The 10000-nt window shown below is 33.5% G+C and overlaps 1 non-coding gene across 1 annotated transcript in view; it reads left to right on the top strand.

The window, feature by feature from the left end:
- LOC119558954 overlaps positions 1-3621 on the top strand; it is a 3971-nt gene extending 350 nt beyond the window's left edge. The window contains exon 1 of the ribosomal RNA XR_005220543.1: positions 1-3621. This exon is cut by the window's left edge and continues 350 nt beyond it. This is a non-coding gene — a ribosomal RNA (large subunit ribosomal RNA).
- Positions 3622-10000: the final 6379 nt, after the last annotated feature.

Genomic DNA, 10000 nt, shown 5'->3' on the forward strand with positions numbered 1-10000 from the left:
CGATAGTAAACAAGTACCGTGAGGGAAAGTTGAAAAGAACTCTGAATAGAGAGTTAAACAGTACGTGAAACTGCTTAGAGGTTAAGCCCGATGAACCTGAATATCCGTTATGGAAAATTCATCATTAAAATTGTAATATTTAAACAATATTATGATAATAGTGTGCATTTTTTCCATATAAGGACATTGTAATCTATTAGCATACAAAATTTATCATAAAATATAACTTATAGTTTATTCAAATTAATTTGCTTGCATTTTAACACAGAATAAATGTTATTAATTTGATAAAGTGCTGATAGATTTATATGAATACAGTGCGTTAATTTTTCGGAATTATATAATGGCATAATTATCATTGATTTTTGTGTTTATTATATGCACTTGTATGATTAACAATGCGAAAGATTCAGGATACCTTCGGGACCCGTCTTGAAACACGGACCAAGGAGTCTAACATATGTGCAAGTTATTGGGATATAAACCTAATAGCGTAATTAACTTGACTAATAATGGGATTAGTTTTTTAACTATTTATAGCTAATTAACACAATCCCGGGGCGTTCTATATAGTTATGTATAATGATATTTATATTATTTATGCCTCTAACTGGAACGTACCTTGAGCATATATGCTGTGACCCGAAAGATGGTGAACTATACTTGATCAGGTTGAAGTCAGGGGAAACCCTGATGGAAGACCGAAACAGTTCTGACGTGCAAATCGATTGTCAGAATTGAGTATAGGGGCGAAAGACCAATCGAACCATCTAGTAGCTGGTTCCTTCCGAAGTTTCCCTCAGGATAGCTGGTGCATTTTAATGTTATATAAAATAATCTTATCTGGTAAAGCGAATGATTAGAGGCCTTAGGGTCGAAACGATCTTAACCTATTCTCAAACTTTAAATGGGTAAGAACCTTAACTTTCTTGATATGAAGTTCAAGGTTATGATATAATGTGCCCAGTGGGCCACTTTTGGTAAGCAGAACTGGCGCTGTGGGATGAACCAAACGTAATGTTACGGTGCCCAAATTAACAACTCATGCAGATACCATGAAAGGCGTTGGTTGCTTAAAACAGCAGGACGGTGATCATGGAAGTCGAAATCCGCTAAGGAGTGTGTAACAACTCACCTGCCGAAGCAACTAGCCCTTAAAATGGATGGCGCTTAAGTTGTATACCTATACATTACCGCTAAAGTAGATGATTTATATTACTTGTGATATAAATTTTGAAACTTTAGTGAGTAGGAAGGTACAATGGTATGCGTAGAAGTGTTTGGCGTAAGCCTGCATGGAGCTGCCATTGGTACAGATCTTGGTGGTAGTAGCAAATAATCGAATGAGACCTTGGAGGACTGAAGTGGAGAAGGGTTTCGTGTGAACAGTGGTTGATCACGAGTTAGTCGGTCCTAAGTTCAAGGCGAAAGCCGAAAATTTTCAAGTAAAACACAAATGCCATACAAATATAATTATATTATATAAATCAAGCTAATTAATATACTTGAATAATTTTGAACGAAAGGGAATACGGTTCCAATTCCGTAACCTGTTGAGTATCCGTTTGTTATTAAATATGGGCCTCGTGCTCATCCTGGCAACAGGAACGACCATAAAGAAGCCGTCGAGAGATATCGGAAGAGTTTTCTTTTCTGTTTTATAGCCGTACTACCATGGAAGTCTTTCGCAGAGAGATATGGTAGATGGGCTAGAAGAGCATGACATATACTGTTGTGTCGATATTTTCTCCTCGGACCTTGAAAATTTATGGTGGGGACACGCAAACTTCTCAACAGGCCGTACCAATATCCGCAGCTGGTCTCCAAGGTGAAGAGTCTCTAGTCGATAGAATAATGTAGGTAAGGGAAGTCGGCAAATTAGATCCGTAACTTCGGGATAAGGATTGGCTCTGAAGATTGAGATAGTCGGGCTTGATTGGGAAACAATAACATGGTTTATGTGCTCGTTCTGGGTAAATAGAGTGTCTGGCATTTATGTTGGTCACTTGTTCCCCGGATAGTTTAGTTACGTAGCCAATTGTGGAACTTTCTTGCTAAAATTTTTAAGAATACTAATTGGGTTAAACCAATTAGTTCTTATTAATTATAACGATTATCAATTAACAATCAATTCAGAACTGGCACGGACTTGGGGAATCCGACTGTCTAATTAAAACAAAGCATTGTGATGGCCCTAGCGGGTGTTGACACAATGTGATTTCTGCCCAGTGCTCTGAATGTCAAAGTGAAGAAATTCAAGTAAGCGCGGGTCAACGGCGGGAGTAACTATGACTCTCTTAAGGTAGCCAAATGCCTCGTCATCTAATTAGTGACGCGCATGAATGGATTAACGAGATTCCTACTGTCCCTATCTACTATCTAGCGAAACCACAGCCAAGGGAACGGGCTTGGAATAATTAGCGGGGAAAGAAGACCCTTTTGAGCTTGACTCTAATCTGGCAGTGTAAGGAGACATAAGAGGTGTAGAATAAGTGGGAGATATTAGACTTCGGTTTGGTATCGCCAATGAAATACCACTACTCTTATTGTTTCCTTACTTACTTGATTAAATGGAACGTGTATCATTTCCTAGCCATTATACGGATATATTTATTATATCTTATGGTATTGGGTTTTGATGCAAGCTTCTTGATCAAAGTATCACGAGTTTGTTATATAATCGCAAACAAATTCTTTAATAAAACGGTGCATTTATGTATTTTTGATTTGAAAATTTGGTATAACTCCAATTACTCAGGTATGATCCAATTCAAGGACATTGCCAGGTAGGGAGTTTGACTGGGGCGGTACATCTCTCAAATAATAACGGAGGTGTCCCAAGGCCAGCTCAGTGCGGACAGAAACCACACATAGAGCAAAAGGGCAAATGCTGACTTGATCTCGGTGTTCAGTACACACAGGGACAGCAAAAGCTCGGCCTATCGATCCTTTTGGTTTAAAGAGTTTTTAACAAGAGGTGTCAGAAAAGTTACCATAGGGATAACTGGCTTGTGGCGGCCAAGCGTTCATAGCGACGTCGCTTTTTGATCCTTCGATGTCGGCTCTTCCTATCATTGTGAAGCAAAATTCACCAAGCGTTGGATTGTTCACCCATGCAAGGGAACGTGAGCTGGGTTTAGACCGTCGTGAGACAGGTTAGTTTTACCCTACTAATGACAAAACGTTGTTGCGACAGCATTCCTGCGTAGTACGAGAGGAACCGCAGGTACGGACCAATGGCACAATACTTGTTCGAGCGAACAGTGGTATGACGCTACGTCCGTTGGATTATGCCTGAACGCCTCTAAGGTCGTATCCGTGCTGGACTGCAATGATAAATAAGGGGCAATTTGCATTGTATGGCTTCTAAACCATTTAAAGTTTATAATTTACTTTATAAACGACAATGGATGTGATGCCAATGTAATTTGTAACATAGTAAATTGGGAGGATCTTTGATCACCTGATGCCGCGCTAGTTACATATAAAAGCATTATTTAATACAATGACAAAGCCTAGAATCAATTGTAAACGACTTTTGTAACAGGCAAGGTGTTGTAAGTGGTTGAGCAGCTGCCATACTGCGATCCACTGAAGCTTATCCTTTGCTTGATGATTCGATAATAAAGATGTTGCAAGCGGGCATAATCATTATGCTTGCTTGCAGCATCGCACGCCACTTTGTTTGTGGTGTGTAAGGTAGGGAAGAAGAAATATAAAAGACCTAAATTGGAAACATCAATATATAAGTAAATATTGAACAAACAAAATGTATCGTCATCTTATTAGTGACGCGATGATAAAGTGGCAAACATATTCCATGTATAAATATTCCTATGGTATTAAAATTCAAGTAAAGAGGACATATATAAAAGTTTGTATATATGGTTCATTCAATGGTAGCAGCGGTTGGTTGGTTGGTGTCTGCTCCTCTTATTGTTCAAAACTTATGTTATGGTAGCAAGTCTATATCGTCATATTATTAGTGACGCGAAAAAGTAGTGGCAAAACATATTCCATGTATAAATAAATATTCCTATGGTATTGAAATTCAAGTAAAGAGGCCATTCAAGTAAAGAGGACTTATATAAATATAAGTATATATAATGGTAGCAGCGCGGTTGGTTGGTTGGTGTGTCTGCTCCTCTTATTGTTCAAAACTTATGTTATGGTAGCAAGACTGTATCGTCATATTATTAGTGACGCGAAAAAGTAGTGGCAAAACATATTCCATGTATAAATATTCCTATGGTATTGAAATTCAACTAAAGAGGACATATAAAATTACTATCAATGGTAGCAGTGGTTGGTTGGTTGGTGGTTGGTTGGCGGCTGCTCCTATTATTGTTCAAGACTTATGTTATGGTAGCAAGTCTGTATCGTCATATTAATTATTAGTGACGCGAAAAAGTAGTGGAAATCATATTCCATGTATAAATAGATTCCTATGGTAATGAAATTTTCAAGTAAAGAGAGGACCATTCAAGTAAGAGGACATATAAAAAGTAAGTATATGTTCCTCCAATGGTAGCAGTGGTTGGTTGGTTGGCGGCTGATCCTCTTATTGTTCAAAACTTATTTTATCAATATGAGTTTGGCAATACAATAAAGAAGACCAATCTAATCCATATAAAACTAAATGTATTATATGGATATGCTTAGGAAACCCATATATTCATAAAAAAAAATTATGTATAGAAAATTATACATATATCTTTTATATAAATGAATCGTATGGATATCGCCTTATGGTAGGTATAATAACTTTTTAAGGCATAATAATGTATAATATAGAAAATATACATTGAAATATAAATGCATTTTTATAGATATGGCGGCATATAAGTGCCATATACACAAGAATAAATAATAGAATTTACCAATATATAATTAAAATGAGATATATAAACCTAGTGAGGGGCTGCACTAGTATATGAATCGTATGGATATGGCTTATAGGTATAATACCTATAAGGCATAATAATGTATAATATAATAAATATAAATTAAGATATGAATGAATTATATAAATATGGCATAGAAATGCCATATACATACATAAGAATAAATGGTAGAATTTACCCATATATCACTGAAACACGATATATAAACCTAATGATAGCTGGCACTAGTACTGTAAACATGCACGCAATAGTGCGTGGGGTAAAAAACTACTATAGGGAGGTGGTCGTTGGCGGGCCCCTCCTCGTATTGGTCAAAACTTATGTTATGCATATGAATTTGTCAATACTATATAGAACGCCAAGCATATCCATATAAACTATGGATATGCATAGAAATCCATACAAAAGTAAAAAAAAATTATGTATAGAAAAATATACATATATTTATATAAGTGAATCGTATGGATATGGCTTATAGGTATAATACCTATAAGGCATAATAATGTATAACAAGTAAATATACATTGAAATGTGAATGCATTGTATGGATATGGCATATAAATGCCATATATATAGAAATAAATTGTATATCAATGATATAACAATTATAAACCTAGTGAGGGGCGGCACTAGTGAATGAATCGTATGGATATGGCTTATAGGTATAATACCTATAAGGCATAATAATGTATAATATAATAAATATACATTAAGATATGAATGGATTGTATAAATATGGCATAGAAATGCCATATACATAAGAATAAATGGTAGAATTTACCCATATATCACTGAAACACGATATATAAACCTAGTGATAGCTGGCACTAGTACTGTAAACAGGCACGCAATAGTGCGTGGGGTAAAAAACTACTATAGGGAGGTGGTCGTTGGCGGGCCCCTCCTCGTATTGGTCAAAACTTATGTTATGCATATGAATTTGTCAATACTATATAGAACGCCAAGCATATCCATATAAACTATGGATATGCATAGAAATCCATACAAAAGTAAAAAAAAATTATGTATAGAAAAATATACATATATTTATATAAGTGAATCGTATGGATATGGCTTATAGGTATAATACCTATAAGGCATAATAATGTATAACAAGTAAATATACATTGAAATGTGAATGCATTGTATGGATATGGCATATAAATGCCATATATATAGAAATAAATTGTATATCAATGATATAACAATTATAAACCTAGTGAGGGGCGGCACTAGTGAATGAATCGTATGGATATGGCTTATAGGTATAATACCTATAAGGCATAATAATGTATAATATAATAAATATACATTAAGATATGAATGGATTGTATAAATATGGCATAGAAATGCCATATACATAAGAATAAATGGTAGAATTTACCCATATATCACTGAAACACGATATATAAACCTAGTGATAGCTGGCACTAGTACTGTAAACAGGCACGCAATAGTGCGTGGGGTAAAAAACTACTATAGGGAGGTGGTCGTTGGCGGGCCCCTCCTCGTATTGGTCAAAACTTATGTTATGCATATGAATTTGTCAATACTATATAGAACGCCAAGCATATCCATATAAACTATGGATATGCATAGAAAACCATACAAAAGTAAAAAAAAATTATGTATAGAAAAATATACATATATTTATATAAGTGAATCGTATGGATATGGCTTATAGGTATAATACCTATAAGGCATAATAATGTATAACAAGTAAATATACATTGAAATGTGAATGCATTGTATGGATATGGCATATAAATGCCATATATATAGAAATAAATTGTATATCAATGATATAACAATTATAAACCTAGTGAGGGGCGGCACTAGTGAATGAATCGTATGGATATGGCTTATAGGTATAATACCTATAAGGCATAATAATGTATAATATAATAAATATACATTAAGATATGAATGGATTGTATAAATATGGCATAGAAATGCCATATACATAAGAATAAATGGTAGAATTTACCCATATATCACTGAAACACGATATATAAACCTAGTGATAGCTGGCACTAGTACTGTAAACAGGCACGCAATAGTGCGTGGGGTAAAAAACTACTATAGGGAGGTGGTCGTTGGCGGGCCCCTCCTCGTATTGGTCAAAACTTATGTTATGCATATGAATTTGTCAATACTATATAGAACGCCAAGCATATCCATATAAACTATGGATATGCATAGAAAACCATACAAAAGTAAAAAAAAATTATGTATAGAAAAATATACATATATTTATATAAGTGAATCGTATGGATATGGCTTATAGGTATAATACCTATAAGGCATAATAATGTATAACAAGTAAATATACATTGAAATGTGAATGCATTGTATGGATATGGCATATAAATGCCATATATATAGAAATAAATTGTATATCAATGATATAACAATTATAAACCTAGTGAGGGGCGGCACTAGTGAATGAATCGTATGGATATGGCTTATAGGTATAATACCTATAAGGCATAATAATGTATAATATAATAAATATACATTAAGATATGAATGGATTGTATAAATATGGCATAGAAATGCCATATACATAAGAATAAATGGTAGAATTTACCCATATATCACTGAAACACGATATATAAACCTAGTGATAGCTGGCACTAGTACTGTAAACAGGCACGCAATAGTGCGTGGGGTAAAAAACTACTATAGGGAGGTGGTCGTTGGCGGGCCCCTCCTCGTATTGGTCAAAACTTATGTTATGCATATGAATTTGTCAATACTATATAGAACGCCAAGCATATCCATATAAACTATGGATATGCATAGAAAATCCATACAAAAGTAAAAAAAAATTATGTATAGAAAAAAATATACATATATTTATATAAGTGAATCGTATGGATATGGCTTATAGGTATAATACCTATAAGGCATAATAATGTATAACAAGTAAATATACATTGAAATGTGAATGCATTGTATGGATATGGCATATAAATGCCATATATATAGAAATAAATTGTATATCAATGATATAACAATTATAAACCTAGTGAGGGGCGGCACTAGTGAATGAATCGTATGGATATGGCTTATAGGTATAATACCTATAAGGCATAATAATGTATAATATAATAAATATACATTAAGATATGAATGGATTGTATAAATATGGCATAGAAATGCCATATACATAAGAATAAATGGTAGAATTTACCCATATATCACTGAAACACGATATATAAACCTAGTGATAGCTGGCACTAGTACTGTAAACAGGCACGCAATAGTGCGTGGGGTAAAAAACTACTATAGGGAGGTGGTCGTTGGCGGGCCCCTCCTCGTATTGGTCAAAACTTATGTTATGCATATGAATTTGTCAATACTATATAGAACGCCAAGCATATCCATATAAACTATGGATATGCATAGAAATCCATACAAAAATAAAAAAAAATTATGTATAGAAAAATATACATATATTTATATAAGTGAATCGTATGGATATGGCTTATAGGTATAATACCTATAAGGCATAATAATGTATAACAAGTAAATATACATTGAAATGTGAATGCATTGTATGGATATGGCATATAAATGCCATATATATAGAAATAAATTGTATATCAATGATATAACAATTATAAACCTAGTGAGGGGCGGCACTAGTGAATGAATCGTATGGATATGGCTTATAGGTATAATACCTATAAGGCATAATAATGTATAATATAATAAATATACATTAAGATATGAATGGATTGTATAAATATGGCATAGAAATGCCATATACATAAGAATAAATGGTAGAATTTACCCATATATCACTGAAACATGATATATAAACCTAGTGATAGCTGGCACTAGTACTGTAAACAGGCACGCAGTAGTGCGTGGGGTAAAAAACTACTATAGGGAGGTGGTCGTTGGCGGGCCCCTCCTCGTATTGGTCAAAACTTATGTTATGCGTAAACATATGATTTTGTCAATACTATAAAGAAAACTTGTTTTGTACATACAAAACTAAATGAATTATATGGATATTGAAAAATAAATGGCATTATATCCATATAATGAAAATATACTTGTATTCTCTTATTATAAGAGAGAATACCGTATAGTTGGTTGGCAAAGACAATTGAAAATACCCGAATTGCAGATGATGGGTTCAAAAACTACTATAGGGTGGTGTAGCAAATAATATGAAGATGATATATCCATATAATGGATATACACTAGTATTCTCTTATTATAATAGAGAATACCATATAAATGGTTGGCAAAGACAATTGAAAATACCCGAATTGAAGTTGACGGGTTCAAAAACTATTATAGGGTGATGTAGCAAATAAAATAATGAAGATATATCCATATAATGGAATTATATGTGTATTCTCTTATTATATGAGAGAGTACCAAACGGTTGATTGGCAAAGACAATTGAAAATACCCGAATTAAAGATATTGGGTCCAAAAACTACTATAGGATGGTCAATGGGCCGGCCATCTACTATTGACGTGACAAAATACTGTCTGTCGGTAGAGAAGATATTAATCCGTCAAATTTGTTTCTTTATTCATTTATGAATATGAGACTTGGCTCCACGGTTAATATTTTAAGCCCAAAGATAATAATGTTGAAACAAAGGCCAAGGTTTCTATTATACATAGAATAACAAATTGTTTCCGAACTTTATCGTTAATCCAAATAAATAATTACAATTGAGGCAGGCTAATAATGATATATATTTTGTATTGATAATCTTGATATATATGTATATTGGTCTGCCATTATCACATACTGAGTTATGTGATAATTCCCTGCGGGGATAAATTAAAAGAGGTGTCCCTATATTAAAAGAAAATAATATATATATATATTATTTTTTCTAACGTACATATCATATATGCGCTCGGTTTTATATTATATATTACCAAAGAGTCTTATATGAATATATACAGATAAATTTTAAATTTATCATCAAAATACAAATGATTTAATTCAATATTTTATATTGGTTAAACAAAAATTGTACATGTGTGGATACAATAATGACGTATGTCGAACAAAAAAGATATTTTAGAATGAAATATGCAAATATAAAGAAAATTAT

Source organism: Drosophila subpulchrella, unplaced genomic scaffold, assembly GCF_014743375.2.
Source record: "Drosophila subpulchrella strain 33 F10 #4 breed RU33 unplaced genomic scaffold, RU_Dsub_v1.1 Primary Assembly Seq151, whole genome shotgun sequence".
NCBI classification, from domain to species: Eukaryota; Metazoa; Arthropoda; class Insecta; order Diptera; family Drosophilidae; genus Drosophila; species Drosophila subpulchrella.